Genomic DNA, 24,608 nt, shown 5'->3' with positions numbered 1-24,608 from the left:
TCGATAAAAGTATGATCAAGAAGTGATCCTATAGCTACCTACGTCAAGCATAACTCCAACAACCGTGTTCACTTCCCGGACTCCGCCGGAAAGAGACCATCACGGTTACACACGCAGTTGATTCATTTTAATTAAGGTCAAGTTCAGGTTTTCTACAACCGGACATTAACAAATTCCCATCTGCCCATAACCACGGGCACGGCTTTCGAAAGTTCAAATCCCTGCAGGGGTGTCCCAACTTAGCCCATGACAAGCTCTCACGGTCAACGAAGGAATAGACCTCCACCCGAGACGTTCCGATCAGACTCGGTATCCCGGTACAACAAGACATTTCGACAGGGTAAAACTAAACCAGCAACACCGCCCGAATGTGCCTACAAATCCCGATAGGAGCTGCACATATCTCTTTCTCAGGGCACACTCAGATTGTCTTAGGTACGGGTAGGCCAGCCCAGAGTTGCCCCTGGTGGTCACCGGTAGCTGACAGGTGGACCAACACTCAGAGGAGCACTGGCCCGGGGGGTAAAATAATGATGACCCTTGGGCGCGCGACCCCCAAGGGAAAAGAAAAGGCTAGGTGGCAAATGGTAAAACCAATGTTGGGCATTGCTGGAAAAGCTTTACTTAAGGCGAACTGTCAAGGGGTTCCCATTATAGCCCAACCGCGTGAGGAACGCAAAATCCGGGAACATAACACCGATATGACGGAAACTAGGGCGGCAAGAGTGGAACAAAACACCAGGCATAAGGCCGAGCCTTCCACCCTTTACCAAGTATATAGATGCATTAATTAAATAAGATATATTGTGATATCCCAACAAGTAAATAAATATGTTCCAACAAGGAACGGCCTCCAATCTTCACCTGCAACTAGCAACGCTATAAGAGGGGTTGAGCAAAGCGGTAACATAGCCAATCAACGGTTTGCTAGGACAAGGTGGGTTAGAGGTTTGACATGGCAATTGGGAGGCTGACAAGCAAAAGGTAGGCATCGTAGCATGGGCATAGCAAAAGAGCGAGCAAACTAGCATAGCAAAGATAGTAGTGATTTCGAGGGTATGATCATCTTGCCTGAAATCCCGCAAGGAAGAAGAACGAGTCCATGACGAAGTTAAACGGACGTAGACGAACGGGTCCTCACAACACGACGTTATCGGAACCAACCCGAAGAAGCAACACCGGAAAGAAGCAAACAACATAGTAAACAACCAACATAGGCATGGCATGATGCACAAACAATTATGATGCATGTCCGGTTTAATGAGGCATGGCATGGCAAAGTGCACGAACAACACCACAAATTAAGTGGAGCTCAATATGCAACGAGTTGCATATTGACGGAACACCACATCAATTATTTAGTTCGATCTCGTTTATGTACCCAACAATATTAAATGTTAATAAACATGGCAAGAGGGTGAAGCAAATGAAAACTACCCAACTAGTCAAGTTTAAATGAGGCCGGAAACAACGACCAACAATTCCGGAAACTCCTCATGGGCATATTATAGATTTGGTACTGTTCTGCCCTAAACACAATTTTAGGGTTGTTAGGCATGCAAAACAATGTCACCATGATAAACTAGGCAAAATTCTACCCCAGATACATATAAAGTTTATTAAAATCGGAGTTACGGTTATTTAGTTATGAATTAAATCATTTTAACATGGCATAGGAGCAAATTAATGCAAACAACATTTTTAAACATTTTAAACATGGATGAAAGTTTGATATTATTAATCTACACAAAATTCTGAGCAAGTTTCATATATAAATCATTTTAATCCGATGCACGGTTAGTGAGTTATTAAATGCATGAACTAGGGGGACTAATCTGCAAAACTGCAGTGCACTGGATAATAGACAAATTCGCAGACAGGGAAAAAAACAACACTGGGCTGAAACTGCTTGGTGCTGGGCTGGGGTTCTCACCATGGGCCAAGGCCCAATGGGTGGAGGAGGCAAGCCGGTTGAGGAGGCGCTGACTGGGCTGGATCTGGAGGCAATGATGCAGTCAATGGGCGCTGCGGGTGCGCTCGTTCACCTCGCGTGGACAGAGCAGAAGGGGGCTGGGGCGATGCAAGCGAAGCAGAGCAGTGCGGCAGGAGTCAGCGGGCATGGCAGCGCGAAGCAAAGGAAACGAAGACGGCTGGCGGCGGATCTGGGTCGCAGGACGGCGGGCGAGGTGGCTTGGACTTGGCGGTGGTAGGCGTGAGGAGACGAGGCCGAGCGCTCCTGCTCAGGGTCTCGGGCAAACGCACCGTGGACGGGCGGGAACAGCAAGCGGCTACGGATCCGAGGTGGGGATCACGGTTCCCGGCGAGGAACAAGACCGACGGTGGGCTTCGAGTTTCATGGCGCGGAGGGACTGCACCTGCTTTTGTTCAAAGAGAAAGGAGGGAGAGCAGGGGAGGTTAGAGGAGGAAGGAGAGGAAAACAGGGGGGAGAAATAGGAGATGGGCGGCGACTCATCTGCTCGATCCAAAGAGGGACGAGGCCAACGCCGACGGGGATGGAAGGGTGGCAACGGTTGCTTGGCTCCGGCAAGAAGGAAGGCGCGGGGAGCGGGAAACGGCAAGGACCCAAGGAGGAGGTGGCGTAGCACAGCGAAGGAGCTCGAGGCGGCCTTGGGTTTCTGTTCCCTGGTTCGAAGAAGAGGCGAGGCGCTCCTCTCGATCCAGATCGAGGCATGCGCTCTTGATTGGCCGGGCACGGAAAGCCGAGTGGAGTTAGGTGGGGGTGGCGGCGCTAGGGTAGGATCCCTAGAAATTAGGGTTGTCCAAAATGAACTAGGGATAGACTATATATATAGTAGGTGGGTTAGATTAGGGCTATCTCGTCCCTCTGATTAAAATCAGACGGTCAGGTAAAATAGGCTAGGGAGTCCAATTAACAAAACGGAGATGTTTTGTAGACGTTTGGGGATGATCCGGATCCAACGGTGACGACTGTCCGGGTCGGGTCCGGGACAGATTTCGGACGCGCGCGGGAGGAGGTCCGCGGGCTGACAAGAGAGGTTAGGTAGGGCCTGGCGGTACGTAGTGGGCTGTGTAGACGGTCTCGAGCTGAGAGAAGAGAAGAGAGGGAGGCCCGGTGACTGTTTCCGGAGACCGAAAATGACCGACGTTAGACCGGCTATATTGCCGCTATAGTTATCCGTTGGGGCGTCAAACAAACTCCGAATGTGATGAAACTTGGCAGGCGGCCTACCCACAACATAACAACACCGCATGCCAACTTTCAACCCATTCCGAGAACATTTTCCGGCCACTTATAAAATAATATTTCGGACGTGTCGCGGGCGCGTGCAAGTGTGTCTGGGCTCAGAACGGACAACGGAAGAAACAGGGAGGCCGGGACGGATGCATGTTTCGAAAACATGATGATGCTATCCACATGATGACATGATGAAAAGCAACACGCAAGCAAAAGACCTGACACGACAGCGAATAACTGACGGACACCTGGCACATCGGTCTCGGGGCGTTACAACACTCCACCACTACGAGAGGATCTCGTCCCGAGATCTAGAATGGCACCGGAGGGTCAAACGGAAGAGAAAAGAGAAGAGGTAAAACTAAGTTGCTTCTTTGACAAACGAGTGAAACCAAAGAACCTTGAAAAGGTTACACAAATTTAAAAACGAATACAACGAAGGTGAACAAAGTTGAAAACACTCCGTTAGCAAGGAGGGACAAAGAACATTGCGAAAAACTTGAGGTTGAAGGGGCAAGATATCTATTGAAAACACTCCGGTTAAAGAAGGGGATCAAGAAAAACCAAAATTCGGGCAGCACTCCGGTTGAAAAGAAAAGGAATTGAATAATAACTTGATAAGATGAGAAGATACTTGATGAAATCACAATACACTGCCTCCGTAACTATTGAATGAATTGAAACAAGGGGTAAGAAAGATCTCGGACAGCACTCCGGTTTAAAAGAGATGAAAAACTTGGTAAAGTGAAAGAGCTTGAGCAAAAGGGGACACAACACTCTGGTTAAAAGGATAAGCACGACCAAAACATGGTCCTGACAATCCGAGAAGATGGGTTGAGGAGAGCAACATCACAATACCTCCGAAACAAAAGAATAGAAGATAGATAATTGAAATAGAAGAATGGAGAAGAAAATGCCAACTTCTGCCACAAAAGAGCTTGAGAAGGCATCCTTAGGAGAAGGGTCACACAGAGTTGTTGAAACAATCCACCACGAAAAAAATAAACTTGATATGGTCTTATGGAAAACATCTCAAATTATGAGGTGACAGCCTGCCACTCACGGGAAAAGAATTGATTGGATTTATATGAACAACGAGACGAGAAACTTAATTCACTGGGAGGATAATAGAAGAACTTGGGTCAATTATAAGCACCATAAATAGCAACAATCCTCAGGGAAGGCTTTAGGTGAAATATAACCCAAGGTAACTCCAATGACGAGATTGATGGATTTAAAATATCTCATTCTTGACAACATGTGAATCATGAAACATGAATTCCCAAGAATGACATAATACCCCCTCCAATGATACGGAATAAAGAAAGCACTCTGGATTACAATATGAAGAAAGCTTGAGCTCCTTTGAAAAGAATCTCGATGAACACTTCGAAAAGGAATTAAATTCTTGATGGACCATTATGTAGAACCTCCATGAAGAACTCCGGTAAACAAAAGAATGAAAAGAAAGAGAAATTGGAAACACAAGGTGAATCCTTGCAATGATTTAGACGGATCTCCGTGATAATTAGAGCTTGGAACTCCGGGAAAAAGAGAAGATGAAACAAATGAAACCGAGAGTTTGAAGGGCCTCCGGAATAAGAATTAATCATTAGGATGAAACAAGAATAAGAATTACATTATGCTTATCCTTCACCAATTAAATTGATGACAATCAATGGATTTGGCATACTACTTATTCTCGTAGAGAGCATTAAGATAGATATAGCGCCAACTTTGGAAAATATTGAACGAACCACCGGTAGAATTGAAATAACGAATAAATTGATAAGGAAGAGAAATCTTGAACGAACCACCATAAGAATTTAAAATGAACAAATAAAAGATAACGAATCACCGGGAAGAATTTGCAGATGAACGAAGATGCTTGAGAGAAACTAGATACATGAGAACGAAGGGATCACGAACTGATTAAAAATCACTTGAACGAAGCACCGATAAAATTGGAGAATGATAACTGAAAGCTGAGAATGAATAAATCTTAGATGATGGGCTCCGGATGAACAAACTGAAAAGGCTCCTGAATTACTCCGGATGTTTGAAAAGAATATCTCACAATCGCAAATAATTATGAGAGGATGGCAACAAGATAGAATCGCGAATCTTGAAGAGAATGGAGCAAGATTGAGAGAGAAAAATCTTCTTCGGTCTTCAAAACAACGAGAAACACCACCATGAATTATTTAGACAATCCGGAAGAATCAAAACGAAGAGGTTGAGCCAACGATAAAAAGAAAATTGAGAGATCTTGGAGAAATACATTTGACTGATGATAACTCATTCTTACGTCAAACTTGGAAAAGAATTTGAAAAGCTCAGGAAAATAAGAAGAGTCAGGTAAGATCCTGGGAAAAGGCCTGTGGGTTAGGGCCCACTCAAAAGAAATACCGTTGAAGGATTTAAAAGAGAGAATGCACCAGTTGAATAAAAAGGCTCGAATGATATAACATCCTCGAAATAGCTTGAATGAAAGAAGAGTGGATACACGAATCTTCGAGATATCTTCAGCACTCCAGAACAATTGAATATCGAGAGGTGAATGATTATGAGGTACACCGGTATGAGAAGGCATTTGAAAAGAGAGAAGGGTATCATCAACAAAGCTTGAATTTAACCACCGACGAAGAAAAATGAGTGAAGAGTGACGAACTTGAAGCTCCGTTAGAATCTTCATGACAATCACCGAATAAGAACAAGAAGGAAAAGAATGGAGAGACTTCACACCAATAAGATGGTACTTGATTAAGAAATCTGAGTCCTTGAAGAAATTAAAGGGAGGGAGGGTGGGAAAAAACAAAGGCAACTTGGAGACGGAAGAAATGAACACCGTTGAGAAAACTGAGATTGAATCTTGCGGATGTTGAAAAATAAACGGATCCACTTGAAGAGAAGCACACCGGTTAAAAAGGATTGACAAAAACAATCTTGATGATCAAGAAGGATTGGTATTCACATAGAAATATGAGAACAACATTTAGGAAAAGGTATGGAATCAACATTTGACTTCGAAGCAACTCGAATACCACAACTCAAAACAAAACAAAGAATTGGCTTGCAAAATAAGCCGGAACAAACATATGATAGAGATTTCGTCCGAATTTTTCGTGGTGGGGCCTACACGGGCTCGATCGTACAGCACCATCATGTACAAGGCAGTGCACATGACATACGAAGCGTCCCCGAGTCGGCATAGCCAAGGACTCTTTAAGACACAACGAGAATAGTGTAAAACTGACCGTGAATAGGCGGACCACTAGACGTCGAACCCCAATTTCATATCATACATCTGTCGGAAAGATATCCTAAGATCTACTTGAATTCCCACCTATGAAACTCCCGAACCTTTCCGGTTATGCAATCAGGTGTTGGGGATACAGGGGAAGCATAATATCTCACCCAAAACTAGCAAATCCTACATCCAGCTGTATCCATCCTTCAACACATAACCAAGAAACCTTCGAAAATCATCTACCTCAACCTTCGAAAAGCATCCCTTATACAAGTTATGGCGATACTCCCGAACTCCCGCCCCAGTACTGGGTGGTGTCGAGGTTATCTCACCAACGAACTACATAAAAGAGATTTTCGATGTCGGCGTACTAAACTCAGGTATTCCAGAATTGCAACGATAAAATTATGACGACAACACCTCAGAGCTCAACTCCCCGGGACACTTCCACTAAACCCCTGACAGGAGGCACCAAGACAATGTTCTCATCATAAGCCATCAGAACGATTCCAAGATACCCGCGTGATCCTAAAAAAAATTTTAGTGAAATTTCAGAAGAGAAGAGTCAAAACTCTACGTCAGGATGCCTTACCAGAGCGATGAGGAGACTGGGAAGTAAAAAGAATTCCTAAACTCTCCGATATATAATTCCTAATGACTCAAAACATTTTTTCTAGACACAACTCGGCCACTAATAACGATCAAGCAATGGGGCTCCTAAGGTCGGGGAAGGCTCTGATACCAACTTGTAACACCCTCGATGCGACTATATCTCCCACGTGTCGAGGCACGACTTAGAGGCATAATCGCATTGAAGGCATATGTCGCAAGTGAGGTAATCTTCACACAACCCATGTAATACATAAGGGAAAGAGATACATAGTTGGCTTACAATCGCCACTTCACACAATTACATGAATAAAGCATTACATCATCCAAATACAATCAGGGTCCGACTACGGAACCAAAATAAAAGAAGAACCCCAAAAGCGACAAAGGTCCCCGATCGACCCCAACTGGGCTCCACTACTGATCAACTAGAACGAAACAACACAAAGGACAAGATCTTCAACGAGCTCCTCCTGAGCTTGGTTGCGTCATCTGCACGGTCTCATCAGCACCTGCAAGCTGGTTTTGGAAGTATCTGTGAGCCACAGGGACTCAGCAATCTCGCACCCTCGCGATCAAGACTATTTAAGCTTATGGGTAAGGTAAAAGGTATGAGGTGGAGCTGCAGCAAGCGACTAGCATATATGGTGGCTAACATACGCAAATGAGAGCGAGAAGAGAAGGCAAAGCACGGTCGATAAAAGTATGATCAAGAAGTGATCCTATAGCTACCTACGTCAAGCATAACTCCAACAACCGTGTTCACTTCCCGGACTCCACCGGAAAGAGACCATCACGGTTACACACGCAGTTGATTCATTTTAATTAAGGTCAAGTTCAGGTTTTCTACAACCGGACATTAACAAATTCCCATCTGCCCATAACCGCGGGCATGGCTTTCGAAAGTTCAAATCCCTGCAGGGGTGTCCCAACTTAGCCCATGACAAGCTCTCACGGTCAACGAAGGAATAGACCTCCACCCGAGACGATCCGATCAGACTCGGTATCCCGGTACAACAAGACATTTCGACAGGGTAAAACTAAACCAGCAACACCGCCCGAATGTGCCGACAAATCCCGATAGGAGCTGCACATATCTCTTTCTCAGGGCACACTCAGATTGTCTTAGGTACGGGTAGGCCAGCCCAGAGTTGCCCCTGGTGGTCACCGGTAGCTGACAGGTGGACCAACACTCAGAGGAGCACTGGCCCGGGGGGTAAAATAATGATGACCCTTGGGCGCGCGACCCCCAAGGGAAAAGAAAAGGCTAGGTGGCAAATGGTAAAACCAATGTTGGGCATTGCTGGAAAAGCTTTACTTAAGGCGAACTGTCAAGGGGTTCCCATTATAGCCCAACCGCGTGAGGAATGCAAAATCCGGGAACATAACACCGATATGACAGAAACTAGGGCGGCAAGAGTGGAACAAAACACCAGGCATAAGGCCGAGCCTTCCACCCTTTACCAAGTATATAGGTGCATTAATTAAATAAGATATATTGTGATATCCCAACAAGTAAATAAATATGTTCCAACAAGGAACGGCCTCCAATCTTCACCTGCAACTAGCAACGCTATAAGAGGGGTTGAGCAAAGCGGTAACATAGCCAATCAACGGTTTGCTAGGACAAGGTGGGTTAGAGGTTTGACATGGCAATTGGGAGGCTGACAAGCAAAAGGTAGGCATCGTAGCATGGGCATAGCAAAAGAGCGAGCAAACTAGCATAGCAAAGATAGTAGTGATTTCGAGGGTATGATCATCTTGCCTGAAATCCCGCAAGGAAGAAGAACGAGTCCATGACGAAGTTAAACGGACGTAGACGAACGGGTCCTCACAACACGACGTTATCGGAACCAACCCGAAGAAGCAACACCGGAAAGAAGCAAACAACATAGTAAACAACCAACATAGGCATGGCATGATGCACAAACAATTATGATGCATGTCCGGTTTAATGAGGCATGGCATGGCAAAGTGCACGAACAACACCACAAATTAAGTGGAGCTCAATATGCAACGAGTTGCATATTGACGGAACACCACATCAATTATTTAGTTCGATCTCGTTTATGTACCCAACAATATTAAATGTTAATAAACATGGCAAGAGGGTGAAGCAAATGAAAACTACCCAACTAGTCAAGTTTAAATGAGGCCGGAAACAACGACCAACAATTCCGGAAACTCCTCATGGGCATATTATAGATTTGGTACTGTTCTGCCCTAAACACAATTTTAGGGTTGTTAGGCATGCAAAACAATGTCACCATGATAAACTAGGCAAAATTCTACCCCAGATACATATAAAGTTTATTAAAATCGGAGTTACGGTTATTTAGTTATGAATTAAATCATTTTAACATGGCATAGGAGCAAATTAATGCAAACAACATTTTTAAACATTTTAAACATGGATGAAAGTTTGATATTATTAATCTACACAAAATTCTGAGCAAGTTTCATATATAAATCATTTTAATCCGATGCACGGTTAGTGAGTTATTAAATGCATGAACTAGGGGGACTAATCTGCAAAACTGCAGTGCACTGGATAATAGACAAATTCGCAGACAGGGAAAAAAACAACACTGGGCTGAAACTGCTTGGTGCTGGGCTGGGGTTCTCACCATGGGCCAAGGCCCAATGGGTGGAGGAGGCAAGCCGGTTGAGGAGGCGCTGACTGGGCTGGATCTGGAGGCAATGATGCAGTCAATGGGCGCTGCGGGTGCGCTCGTTCACCTCGCGTGGACAGAGCAGAAGGGGGCTGGGGCGATGCAAGCGAAGCAGAGCAGTGCGGCAGGAGTCAGCGGGCATGGCAGCGCGAAGCAAAGGAAACGAAGACGGCTGGCGGCGGATCTGGGTCGCAGGACGGCGGGCGAGGTGGCTTGGACTTGGCGGTGGTAGGCGTGAGGAGACGAGGCCGAGCGCTCCTGCTCAGGGTCTCGGGCAAACGCACCGTGGACGGGCGGGAACAGCAGGCGGCTGCGGATCCGAGGTGGGGATCACGGTTCCCGGCAAGGAACAAGACCGACGGCGGGCTTCGAGTTTCATGGCGCGGAGGGACTGCACCTGCTTTTGTTCAAAGAGAAAGGAGGGAGAGCAGGGGAGGTTAGAGGAGGAAGGAGAGGAAAACAGGGGGGAGAAATAGGAGATGGGCGGCGACTCATCTGCTCGATCCAAAGAGGGACGAGGCCAACGCCGACGGGGATGGAAGGGTGGCAACGGTTGCTTGGCTCCGGCAAGAAGGAAGGCGCGGGGAGCGGGAAACGGCAAGGACCCAAGGAGGAGGTGGCGTAGCACAGCGAAGGAGCTCGAGGCGGCCTTGGGTTTCTGTTCCCTGGTTCGAAGAAGAGGCGAGGCGCTCCTCTCGATCCAGATCGAGGCATGCGCTCTTGATTGGCCGGGCACGGAAAGCCGAGTGGAGTTAGGTGGGGGTGGTGGCGCTAGGGTAGGATCCCTAGAAATTAGGGTTGTCCAAAATGAACTAGGGATAGACTATATATATAGTAGGTGGGTTAGATTAGGGCTATCTCGTCCCTCTGATTAAAATCAGACGGTCAGGTAAAATAGGCTAGGGAGTCCAATTAACAAAACGGAGATGTTTTGTAGACGTTTGGGGATGATCCGGATCCAACGGTGACGACTGTCCGGGTCGGGTCCGGGACAGATTTCGGACGCGCGCGGGAGGAGGTCCGCGGGCTGACAAGAGAGGTTAGGTAGGGCCTGGCGGTAGGTAGTGGGCTGTGTAGACGGTCTCGAGCTGAGAGAAGAGAAGAGAGGGAGGCCCGGTGACTGTTTCCGGAGACCGAAAACGACCGACGTTAGACCGGCTATATTGCCGCTATAGTTATCCGTTGGGGCGTCAAACAAACTCCGAATGTGATGAAACTTGGCAGGCGGCCTACCCACAACATAACAACACCGCATGCCAACTTTCAACCCATTCCGAGAACATTTTCCGGCCACTTATAAAATAATATTTCGGACGTGTCGCGGGCGCGTGCAAGTGTGTCTGGGCTCAGAACGGACAACGGAAGAAACAGGGAGGCCGGGACGGATGCATGTTTTGAAAACATGATGATGCTATGCACATGATGACATGATGAAAAGCAACATGCAAGCAAAAGACCTGACACGACAGCGAATAACTGACGGACACCTGGCACATCGGTCTCGGGGCGTTACAGGTTTCCTCGCCAACCTTCAAGTCTCTCCTAACTTAGAAGACCAGATTCGCCAAGCCCAGCTTCTTGATGCTACGGTGAAAAAGGTGAAGATTGGGATTGCCAAGAGCCAGTCCAAGTACAAGTGCTACCGCCTTGATGACAAGGACACTCTCTTCTTCGAGGATCGAATTGTTGTACCCAAAGGTGACCTCCGTAAAGTGATCATGAACGAGGCTCACAATTCTCTCCTCTCCATCCACCCTGGGAGCACGAAGATGTATCAGGACCTTAAGCAAGCTTATTGGTGGACTCGAATGAAGCGCGAGATCGCTCAATTCGTGAATGAATGTGATGTCTGCAGAAGGGTGAAGGCAGAACACCAAAGGCCAGCTGGTCTCCTCCAACCTCTTGCCATTCCAGAATGGAAGTTTGACCACATTGAGATGGACTTCGTGACTGGGTTTCCAAAGTCCAAGCGTGGCAATGATGCTATATTCGTTGTCATCGACAAACTCACCAAAGTGGCTCATTTTCTGCCTATCAAAGAGTCGATCACTGCAGCTCAATTGGCGGAACTCTATACCTCTCGCATTGTCTCTCTGCACGGTATTCCTCAAGTGATCTCTTCAGACCGTGGTAGCATCTTTACCTCGAAGTTTTGGGATTCTTTTCAGAAGGCCATGGGCACGAACATCCGCTTCAGCACAGCTTTCCATCCTCAAACAAGCGGTCAAGTCGAGCGTGTCAACCAGATTCTTGAAGATATGCTCAGGGCTTGTGTGATCTCCTTCGGCATGAAGTGGGAGGATTGTCTTCCGTATGCTGAATTCTCCTACAACAACAGTTTTCAAGCAAGTTCGGGAAAGGCCCCATTTGAAATTCTGTATGGCCGGAAGTGCCGTACCCCTCTCAACTGGTCTGAAACCGGTGAGCGTCAGCTTTTGGGTAATGACTTAATCTCAGAAGCAGAAGAAATGTGCAAAGCCATTCGTGATAACCTCAAAGCGGCCCAATCCCGCCAGAAGAGCTACTATGATAGTAAGCACCGTGATTTGGCTTTTGAGATCGGAGATCATGTTTACCTCCGTGTCTCTCCTATGAAAGGTACTCGTCGCTTCGGTATCAAAGGGAAGCTTGCCCCTAGATACGTGGGACCTTTCAAGATTGTCAGCAAGAGAGGCGACCTCGCCTATCAACTCGAGCTTCCTTCAAACTTCGCAAATGTTCATGATGTGTTCCATGTCTCTCAGCTTCGAAAGTGCTTCAAGACTCCTGACCGCACCGTCAACTTCGAGGACATTGAGCTCCAAGAAGATCTCTCTTATCATGAGCACCCAGTTGCTATTCTTGAAGAGACTGAACGCAAGACTTGCAACAAGTCAATCAAATTTCTCAAAGTCAAGTGGTCACACCATTCCGACCGTGAAGCTACCTGGGAACGCGAGGATCACCTCCGTTCTGGGTACCCGGCGTTCTTTCAGTCCTAGATCTCGGGACGAGATCCTTTCGTAGTGGTGGAGTGTTGTAACACCCCGGATGTAACTTTCCCTATTTGTACTCCAACTCTTGCCGTTTCCGGCGTTAAGTTATATTTATTTCTCGGGTTCGGGTCTTTGTCTCCATGTGTTGTTTTCGTTGTCATGCATCTCATATCATGTCATCATGTGCATTGCATTTGCATACGTGTTCGTCTCATGCATCTGTTGTCCGTTTTGCATTCCGGCGCTTCGTTCTCCTCCGGTGGTCATTTCTAGCCTTCTTTCGTGTGTGGGGATTAAACATTTCCGGATTGGACAGAGACTTGCCAAGCGGCCTTGGTTTACTACCGGTAGACCGCCTGTCAAGTTTCGTATCATTTGGACTTCGTTTGATACTCCAACGGTTAACCGAGGGACCGAAAAGGCCTCGTGTGTGTTGCAGCCCAACACCCCTCCAATTTGGCCCAAAACCCACCAAACTCTGCTCCATGTCCTAGAGCGTTCGATCACGATTGCGTGGCCGAAAACCGCACCTCATTTGGACTCTCCTAGCTCCACTTATGCCTATAAATAGACCCCCCCCCCCCCCGTTTTCGGATCTCCTCCTCTCCCCGAAACCCTAATTTCATCTCCGCGCGCCGGACACGTCCGCTGCCGCCCCCTTACCCTATCCCGTTGCGCCATGTGGCACTCGCCACCTCGCCGCCGCCGCGGCCCGGGAGGCCCAGATCGGGCCCCCGCGAGCCCGAGCCGCCCCCGCGCCTCCTCGCCTCGATCGCCGCCACCTCCCTCGGCTCCGGTGGGCGCCGCCGCCGCGGGCCGCCACCGCCGCCGCCGCGGGCCACCGCCGCCGCCGCCCGCGCCTCCTCTCGCCGCCCAAGGACGCCGCCGCCCCGCCGACCACCGCGGCACCCTCGCCGCCCGAGCCGGCCTCCCTCTCTCCGGCCGCCTCGCCGTCCAACTCCGGCAGACGCCATCTCCGGCGGTGAACAGTGCTCCCTCCGGCGAACTCCGATAACCGTGCAGATCCAGATCTGGAAAATTCGACGGTTGACTTTTATCCCCGAAACCCTAATTTTTGTGCTAACTTTGACCGGTGATATCTCCGCATCCATAGCTCTGTTTTGGACATATAGTATATCAAAATGTTTGTCTCAATGAGTACATCATTTCATTCAATTGCATCATTTTCATTTGAGTTCATCTTCATGCCCGAAATGCTGTTAGAAGGAGGCTTCGTGAGTTAATTGTCAGATCTGCTAGTTCATCTTAGACTTTTGTCATTTTTGCCATGATTATTGCGTGCATGATATGCCTGTGAGTCCTACATATGTTTTGTTAAGGATTTTGTTATCTTTCCATAGGTGCAACCCATGCATTTTTGTGATGTGTGTGGTGACTTGTGCAAGCTTGCAAAGTGAGGCACCCGGTGAATCTGTTTCCAGGGACTTAGTAGTTTTCACAAAGTCTGGGATTATTTAGTTCATGATGCCATATGTTCATGCTGTTTCCTAGTGATCCGTGCCTCTTTTGAGGATGATCAGTAAAGGAGTTTTGTTAATATTGTTATGTTCTATCCATCCATGTCTTTGTTTGCAATTATGGAGCACCCTAGCTTGAGTCAATCGAGCTCTACTTTTGCTTCGTTGTGAATCTGGGCAGATCGTCAACTTGTTTGCGATTTTGTCGATGCTATTGTAGTTGATCCGTGAATGCTATGCCATTGTTCTTGCCATGTCTAGCTTGCATTTTGTGCCTTCTTAACGGATGCATGCTTGTCTTGCCATGACTTGCACCGTGGTGAGTGCATCGAGCTCGTAAACATGCCTTCGTGAGTTATTTTTCAGCATGTCCCAGTTTTCACCAAGTCCGAAAACTGATTATGTTTTTGCTATGTTCGTGTGCTTGTTAGTATATTTTGTGATCCCTTTTGGCTCAAGGTCACTAAGGGACTTTTGTTAAGATTGTTGAGTAGCTCCATGCCATGTCTTTCTTTGTCATGTTCAGGTCCTGTAGCATGTTGTTTCGTTGCTCCGAAGAGGGCTAGATGATCTGAAATTCCAGACAAGTGTTAATTTCACTAAGTCTGAGATCTGTTATCCTTTTGCGTTTTTGCCATGCTTGTTTGAACCTGTTAATAGATGAATTGGCCATAGCTCAGTGCTAGACTTTTGTTAAGCATCTTGTGTGTATCCCTGCCATTTATTTTGTTGTCATGTTTGGGTGCTGTAGCATGTTCATTTCATTGCATTTAGATGCCTACTTGCTGTAAATCGCAGACCGTTGTCATTTTCGAAACGCTTGCCATTTCCAAACCGTAACTCCGATTCCGGCGTTCTTTATATCGTTTTCAAGCGATTTCATATCATCTTTCCAGTGGCACCCTTGGAATTCCAAGTTGAGGCCAGGTTCATGCATTTCCTGTCATATCTTGCATTTTGCATTCCGCATCGCATCCCGCATAGCATATCATCATTGCATCATATCGCTTGATCCTTGCACGTGGTTGATTGTATCCTTGTTGCTTGTTTGTCTTGTTTGGGTAGAGCCTGGAGACGAGTTCTCTAACAAGGAGCCCGTTGAGTTTGCTTTTGAGGATCCAGTCAACTCTGATAGCTGTGCAGGCAAGATGATCATACCCTCGAAATCACTACTATCTTTGCTATGCTAGTTTGCTCGCTCTTTTGCTATGCCATTGCTACGATGCCTACCACTTGCTTGCCAGCCTCCCAAATTGCCATGTCAAACCTCTGACCCACCTTTGTCCTAGCAAACCGTTGATTGGCTATGTTACCGCTTTGCTCAGCCCCTCTTATAGCGTTGCTAGTTGCAGGTGAAGATTGGAGGACGTTCCTTGTTGGAACATTTATTTACTTGTTGGGATATCATTATATTGCTATGTTATCTTAATGCATCTATATACTTGGTGAAGGGTGGAAGGCTCGGCCTCTCGCCTAGTGTTTTGTTCCACTCTTGCCGCCCTAGTTTCCGTCATATCGGTGTTATGTTCCCGGATTTTGCGTTCCTTACGCGGTTGGGTTATAATGGGAACCCCTTGATATTTTGCCTTGATTAAAGCTTTTCCAGCAATGCCCAACCTTGGTTTTACCATTTTCCACCTAGCCTTTTCTTTCCCTTGGGTTTTGCAGACTCAAGGGTCATCTTATTTTAACCCCCCCCCCCCCCCGGGCCAGTGCTCCTCTGAGTGTTGGTCCACCTGTCAGCTACCGGTGGCCACCAGGGGAAACTCTGGGCTGGCCTGCCCGTACCTAGGACAATCTGAGTGTGCCTTGAGAAAGAGATATGTGCAGCTCCTATCGGGATTTGTCGGCACATTCGGGCGGTGTTGCTGGTCTTGTTTTAACCTGTCGAAGTGTCTTGAGTTACCGAGATACCGAGTCTGGTCGGAATGTCTTGGGAGGAGGTCTATTCCTTCGTTGACCGTGAGAGCTTGTCATGGGCTAAGTTGGGACTCCCCTGCAGGGATTGAACTTTCGAAAGTCGTGCCCGCGGTTATGGGCAGATGGGAATTTGTTAATGTCCGGTTGTAGATAACTTGAACCTTAATTAATTAAAATGAATCAACTGAGTGTGTTACCGTGATGGCCTCTTCTCGGCGGAGTCCGGGAAGTGGACACGGTGTTGGAGTAATGTTTGCGCAGGTTGCTCTCTAGTTTCTCGCTCGTGCTTTGCCTCCTCTTCTCGCTCTCTTTTGCGAATAAGTTATCCACCATACTTGCTAGTCGCTTGTTGCAGCTCCACTCATATTTTACCTTGCCATGCCTATAAGCTTAAATAGTCTTGATCGCGAGGGTGCGAGATTGCTGAGTCCCTGTGGCTCACAGATTACTATTACACCAGATGCAGGGCCTGATGATTCCGCTCCAGGTGACGCGTATGAGCTCAAGTGGGAGTTCGACGAAGACTCTCAACGATACTATGTTTCCTTTCCCGATGATCAGTAGTGGTGCCCAGTTGGGGGTGATTGGGACCGTGTCGCATGTTGGGTTCTCTTTTATTTTGGCACCATAGTCGGGCCATGAGTGTTTGGATGATGTAATGTTATTTATGTTCTTGATTGACGTGGCGAGTGTAAGCCAACTATGTTCTCCCCTTTATTATTCATATTACATGGGATGTTGTGAAGATTGCCTAACTTGCGACATATGCCTTCAATGCGATTATGTCTCTAAGTCGTGCCTCGACACGTGGGAGCTATAGTCGCATCGAGGGTGTTACAAGTTGGTATCAGAGCCTTCCCTTACCTTAGGAGCCCCATTGCTTGATCGTTTTAGCGGCCGAGTTGTGTCTAGAAAAAAATGTTTTGAGTCTTTAGGAATTATATATCGGAGAGCTTAGGAATTCTTTTTACTTCCCAGTCTCCTCATCGCTCTGGTAAGACATCCTGACGTAGAGTTTTGACTCTTCTCTTCTCAAATTTCACTAAAAAAAATTTTAGGATCACGCGGATATCTTGGAATCGTTCCGATGGTTTTATGATGAGAACATTGTCTTGGTGCCTCCTGTCAGGGGTTTACTGGAAGTGTCCCGGGGAGTTGAGCTCTAAGGCGTTGTCATCATAATTTTATCGTTGCAATTCTGGAATACTTGAGATATTTTCACCGACATCGAAAATCTCTTTTATGCAGTTCGTTGGTGAGATAACCTCGACGCCACCCAGTACTGGGGCGGGAGTTCGGGAGTACCGCCATAACTTATATAACGGATGCTTTTCGAAGGTTGAGGTAGATGGTTTCCGAAGGTTTCTTGGTTATGTGTTGAAGGATGGATACAGCTGGATGTAGGATTTGCTAGTTTGGGTGAGATATTATGCTTCCCCTGTATCCCCAACACCTGATTGCATAACCGGAAAGGTTCGTGAGTTTCATAGGTGGGAATTCTAGTAGCTCTAGTTCTTCTTCCACGGATATTGGTTTGAGATCGGGATTTCTTACCGATTATTCGTTCTTGATCCATACCTTGTTGATTTATTTCTCTACCTTAATTCTACGTGGCTTCTCAATTTATGGATATGTGACCATTTCAAGAGGAATGCATTCGTCCATTTTGTTCGGATGTGAAGACTATATGTTGCAATTTTCGTTCCGTTGGATTCAGCTTCAATAATTTATCTATCAATATGCTAATGGTGGTCAACCTCTTCAGGATGGCTCCTCCAACGCGCACGACTCTGAATCCTAATCCGCCACCACCTCCACCTCCTCCAGAGGCGTGGCAAGCTGTGATGGTCGCAACCAATGCAAACACACAGCTGATCATGAAAATTCTCCAAGAGCGCAATCAAGGCAGTCAAGGGAATCAAGGCAGCAATCAGAGTCACTTTGCTACACTCAACCAGTTCCTTGCTAACGGGCCAAAGACTTTCAGTAATTGTGTTGAGGCAACCGATGCTGACGATTGGCTTGTGGATCTGTGTAAGCATTTCGAGTGCAGTAACGTCAGGCCTGAGGACTTTGTCAAGTTCGCTTCCTTCCAACTCAAAGATCAAGCTGCAGAATGGTTCCAGCAGTACAAGGATTCCAGAGGTGGACGTGTTATCACTTCGGATGATTTCCGCCGAGATTTCTGAGCTCATCATATTCCCCAGAGCGTGGTTGAAAGCAAGCGTGAGGAATTCCGCAATCTGAAGCAAGGCTCTTTGTATGTCTATGACTACAACAAGTTGTTCTAGAAACTCGCTCGCTTTGCCAAGCAGGACGTCCCTGATGAGAAGAGCATGATATATCAGTTCAGGGGTGGTCTCAGAGAAGATATTCAGCTCGCTCTTGTTCTCTTTGAGCCCTTGAGATACGATGAGTTCTACAACATGGCACTGAAGCAAGAGGCTGCTCAGTTGAGGTGTGATGCTTCCAAGAAGCGAGTCAGAGATGTTACTCCTTCTTCCTCTACTCAAGTGGCCAAGCAGCAGAAGTTTTGGCTTCCTCCTCCTCCGTTCCGTCAGCCGTATCAGCAGAAGAGCAAAGGTGGCAGTGGTTCTTCCCACCCACCCAACCCTGGCTTTCAGAACAAGACTTCGTCTCAAGCTCCAAGATCGAGTGCTCCGTATCACCGTCCGCTTTCAGAGGTCACGTGTAACAAGTGCCAACAGAAGGGTCACTATGCCAACAAGTGTTTCAACCAGAGGTGTCTTCCTCCTCCTCCTGTCAGATCGGCAAGTACAGTTGTGGTCAAGCATAACCCCAAGCATGCCAAGGTCAATTTGATGAATGCAGCTCAGGCAGAGGACTCGTCAGATGTGATCATGGGTAACCTTCCTGTTAATGATATTCCGCAAAAGTTCTTTTTGACACTGGTTCATCGCATTGCTTCATCTCGAAACCTTTTGCATCTAAGCATGAGTTGACTTCCCAAGTTATGCATAAACCGTTAGCAGTCGTCTCTCCGGGTAAATGTTTGCTTGCTAATCATGAGATTTCGGATATTTCTATCCTGATGGGTGATTTCAAGTTTCTGGCTTCTCCAATGGTTCTTGGTAACTCGGATATTGATCTTATTCTCGGGATGGATTGGCTTTCTAAGCACAAGGCTCAGCTTGATTGTGCAGCTAGGCAGATTCAATTGACTCATTCGTCTGAGGATGTAATTGTCTTTGCCGCTCGGGATAATTCCATCCCTCTGTTTTCTCTCAATGAGAAGGGTGAATTGGATGCCATCTCTCAAATTCTAGTCGTTTGTGAATATCAAGACGTCTTTCCAGAAGAACTTCCAGGAATGCCTCCGCACCGGCCAGTTGAATTCGTTATTGATCTTGAGCCTGGCACGGAACCTGTATGCAAACGTCCTTACAAGCTCGGACCTGAAGAGTTGAAGGAGCTGAAGAAGCAACTCGATGAGCAAGAAAGAATGGGTCTCATCCGGCCTAGTTCTTCTCCGTGGGGTTGTGGTGTTCTTTTTGTGAAGAAGGAGGATGGAACGGACCGACTTTGTGTTGATTACCGTCCAGTGAACAAGAAGACCATCAAGAACAAATACCCACTTCCCAACATCAATGAGCTGTTCGAACAACTCAAATGTGCTCAAGTATTCTCCAAGCTTGATCTCCGTATGGGTTATCACCAGATTCGCATTCGTGAAGAAGATATCCCCAAGGCAGCATTCAGAACAAGCTTTGGTTCATATGAATACACTGTCATGTCTTTTGGCCTTGCCAACGCTCCTCCAACGTTCTCTCGCATGATGAACTTCATCTTCAATGCCTACACCAATGACTTCGTTTTGGTCTATCTCGACGACATTCTGGTTTTCTCCAAGAACAAGGAAGATCATGCCAAGCACTTGCGTTTGGTTCTTGATAAGCTCAGGGAATATCAGTTCTACGCCAAGTTCTCCAAGTGTGAATTCTGGCTCGATGAGGTTCTTTATCTTGGTCATATCATCTCTGCCAAGGGCATTGCCGTGCATCCTGAGAAGGTGTCTGCAATTGTGAATTGGGAACCTCCTCAGAACGTGAAGCAACTCCGCAGTTTTCTCGGTCTCGCAAGCTATTGCCGAAGATTCGTTGAAAACTTTTCCAAGATTGCGAAGCCTCTCTCTAATCTTCTTTAGAAGCACGTCAAGTACGTTTGGTCTCCGGAGTGTGATATTGCTTTCAACACTTTGAAAGAGAAATTGATCACTGCTCCAGTTCTGACTCCGCCTGATGAATCCAAGCCGTACGAGGTCTTTTGTGATGCCTCTCTCCAAGGTCTTGGCGCAGTATTGATGCAAGAGAAGAAAGTTGTTGCTTATACATCTCGCCAGTTGAAGCCTAATGAGAAGAACTACCCCACTCATGATCTCGAGTTGGCGGCAGTTGTGCATGCTCTTTTGACTTGGAGACATCTTCTATTGGGAAGAAAAGTGGATATTTTCACTGATCACAAGAGTCTCAAGTACATCTTCACTCAGCCTAATCTCAACCTCAGGCAAACTCGATGGGTCAAATTGATTCAAGAGTATAATCCGAGTATCGAGTATACTCCAGGCAAGGCCAATGTGATTGCTGACGCTTTGAGCAGAAAGGCCTACTGCAACAGTCTGATTCTCAAGCCTTATCAACCCGAGCTTTGTGAAGCTTTCCGCAAACTTAATCTGCAAGTTGTTCCTCAAGGTTTCCTCGCCAACCTTCAAGTCTCTCCTACCTTAGAAGACCAGATTCGCCAAGCCAAGCTTCTTGATGCTATGGTGAAAAAGGTGAAGATTGGGATTGCCAAGAGCCAGTCCAAGTACAAGTGCTACTGCCTTGATGACAAGGACACTCTCTTCTTCGAGGATCGAATTGTTGTACCCAAAGGTGACCTCCGTAAAGTGATCATGAACGAGGCTCACAATTCTCTCCTCTCCATCCACCCTGGGAGCACGAAGATGTATCAGGACCTTAAGCAAGCTTATTGGTGGACTCGAATGAAGCGCGAGATCGCTCAATTCGTGAATGAATGTGATGTCTGCAGAAGGGTGAAGGCAGAACACCAAAGGCCAGCTGGTCTCCTCCAACCTCTTGCCATTCCAGAATGGAAGTTTGACCACATTGAGATGGACTTCGTGACTGGGTTTCCAAAGTCCAAGCGTGGCAATGATGCTATATTCGTTGTCATCGACAAACTCACCAAAGTGGCTCATTTTCTGCCTATCAAAGAGTCGATCACTGCAGCTCAATTGGCGGAACTCTATACCTCTCGCATTGTCTCTCTACACGGTATTCCTCAAGTGATCTCTTCAGACCGTGGTAGCATCTTTACCTCGAAGTTTTGGGATTCTTTTCAGAAGGCCATGGGCACGAACATCCGCTTCAGCACAGCTTTCCATCCTCAAACAAGCGGTCAAGTCGAGCGTGTCAACCAGATTCTTGAAGATATGCTCAGGGCTTGTGTGATCTCCTTCGGCATGAAGTGGGAGGATTGTCTTCCGTATGCTGAATTCTCCTACAACAACAGTTTTCAAGCAAGTTCGGGCAAGGCCCCATTTGAAATTCTGTATGGCAGGAAGTGCCGTACCCCTCTCAACTGGTCTGAAACCGGTGAGCGTCAGCTTTTGGGTAATGACTTAATCTCAGAAGCAGAAGAAATGTGCAAAGTCATTCGTGATAACCTCAAAGCGGCCCAATCCCGCCAGAAGAGCTACTATGATAGTAAGCACCGTGATTTGGCTTTTGAGATCGGAGATCATGTTTACCTCCGTGTCTCTCCTATGAAAGGTACTCGTCGCTTCGGTATCAAAGGGAAGCTTGCACCTAGATACGTGGGACCTTTCAAGATTGTCAGCAAGAGAGGCGACCTCGCCTATCAACTCGAGCTTCCTTCAAACTTCGCAAATGTTCATGATGTGTTCCATGTCTCTCAGCTTCGAAAGTGCTTCAAGACTCCTGACCGCACCGTCAACTTCGAGGACATTGAGCTCCAAGAAGATCTCTCTTATCGTGAGCACCCAGTTGCTATTCTTGAAGAGACTGAATGCAAGACTCGCAACAAGTCAATCAAATTTCTCAAAGTCAAGTGGTCACACCATTCCGACCGTGAAGCTACCTGGGAACGTGAGGATCACCTCCGTTCTGGGTACCCGGCGTTCTTTCAGTCCTAGATCTCGGGACGAGATCCTTTCATAGTGGTGGAGTGTTGTAACACCCCGGATGTAACTTTCCCTATTTGTACTCCAACTCTTGCCGTTTCCGGCGTTAAGTTATATTTATTTCTCGGGTTCGGGTCTTTGTCTCCATGTGTTGTTTTCGTTGTCATGCATCTCATATCATGTCATCATGTGCATTGCATTTGCATACGTGTTCGTCTCATGCATCCGTTGTCTGTTTTGCATTCCGGCGCTTCGTTCTCCTCCGGTGGTCATTTCTAGCCTTCTTTCGTGTGTGGGGATTAAACATTTCCGGATTGGACCGAGACTTTCCAAGCGGCCTTGGTTTACTACCGGTAGACTGCCTGTCAAGTTTCGTATCATTTGGACTTCGTTTGATACTCCAACGGTTAACTGAGGGACCAAAAAGGCCTTATGTGTGTTGCAGCCCAACACCCCTCCAATTTGGCCCAAAACCCACCAAACTCTGCTCCATGTCCTAGAGCGTTCGATCACGATCGCGTGGCCGAAAACCGCACCTCATTTGGACTCTCCTAGCTCCACTTATGCCTATAAATAGACCCCCCCCTCCCGTTTTCGGATCTCCTCCTCTCCCCGAAACCCTAATTTCATCTCTGCGCGCCGGACACGTCCGCCTGGCGCCGGACACGTCCGCCGCCGCCCCCTCGCCCTATCCCGTCGCGCCACGTGGCACTCGCCACCTCGCCGCCGCCGCGGCCCGGGAGGCCCAGATCGGGCCCCCGCGAGCCCGAGCCGCCCCCGCGCCTCCCCGCCTCGATCGCCGCCGCCTCCCTTGGCTCCGGTGCGCGCCGCCGCCGCGGGCCGCCACCGCCGCTGCCCGCGCCTCCTCTCGCCGCACGAGGACGCCGCCGCCCCGCCGACCACTGCGGCACCCTCGCCGCCCGAGCCGGCCTCCCTCTCTCCGGCCGCCTCGACGTCCAACTCCGGCCGACGCCATCTCCGGCGGTGAACAGTGCTCCGATAACCGTGCAGATCCAGATCTGGAAAATTCGACGGTTGACTTTTATCCCCGAAACCCTAATTTTTGTGCTAACTTTGACCGGTGATATCTCCGCATCCGTAGCTCTGTTTTGGACATATAGTATATCAAAATGTTCGTCTCGATGAGTACATCATTTCATTCCATTGCATCATTTTCATTTGAGTTCATCTTGATGCCCGAAATGCTGTTAGAAGGAGGCTTCGTGAGTTAATTGTCAGATCTGCTAGTTCATCTTAGACTTTTGTCATTTTTTCCATGATTATTGTGTGCATGATATGCCTGTGAGTCCTACATATGTTTTGTTAAGGATTTTGTTATCTTTCTAGAGGTGCAACCCATGCATTTTTGTGATGTGTGTGGTGACTTGTGCAAACTTGCAAAGTGAGGCACCCGGTGAATCTGTTTCCAGGGACTTAGTAGTTTTCACTGTCTGGGATTATTTAGTTCATGATGCCATATGTTCATGTTGTTTCCTAGTGATCCGTGCCTCTTTTGAGGATGATCAGTAAAGGATTTTTGTTAATATTGTTATGCTCTATCCATCCATGTCTTTGTTTGCAATTATGGAGCACCCTAGCTTGAGTCAATCGAGCTCTACTTTTGCTTCGTTGTGAATCTGGGCAGATCGTCAACTTGTTTGCGATTCTGCCGATGCTATTGTAGTTGATCCGTGAATGCTATGTCATTGTTCTTGCCATGTCTAGCTTGCATTTTGTGCCTTCTTAACGGATGCATGCTTGTCTTGCCATGACTTGCACCGTGGTGAGTGCATCGAGCTCGTAAAATGCCTTCGTGAGTTACTTTCAGCATGTCCTAGTTTCCACCAAGTCTGAAAACTGATTATGTTTTTGCTATGTTCGTGTGCTTGTTAGTATATTTTGTGATCCCTTTTGGCTCAAGGTCACTAAGGGACTTTTGTTAAGCTTGTTGAGTAGCTCCATGCCATGTCTTTCTTTGGCATGTTCAGGTCCTGTAGCATGTTGTTTCGTTGCTCCGAAGAGGGCTATCTGATCTGAAATTCCAGACAAGTGTTAATTTCACTAAGTTTGAGATCTGTTATCCTTTTGCGTTTTTGCCATGCTTGTTTGAACCTGTTAATGGATGAATTGGCCGTAGCTCAGTGCTAGACTTTTGTTAAGCATCTTGTGTGCATCCCTGCCATGTATTCTGTTGTCATGTTTGTGTGCTGTAGCATGTTCATTTCATTGCATTTAGATGCCTACTTGCTGTAAATCGCAGACCGTTGTCATTTTCGAAACGCTTGCCATTTCCAAACCGTAACTCCGATTCCGGCGTTCTTTAT

The sequence above is a fragment of the Triticum urartu genome, chromosome 3A (genome assembly GCF_056163025.1).
Source record: "Triticum urartu cultivar PI428250 chromosome 3A, HENAU_Tu73, whole genome shotgun sequence".
In the NCBI taxonomy this organism is placed as follows: Eukaryota; Viridiplantae; Streptophyta; class Magnoliopsida; order Poales; family Poaceae; genus Triticum; species Triticum urartu.
The sequence above is the reverse complement of the archived record's forward strand: the minus strand, read 5'-3'. Positions refer to the sequence as shown.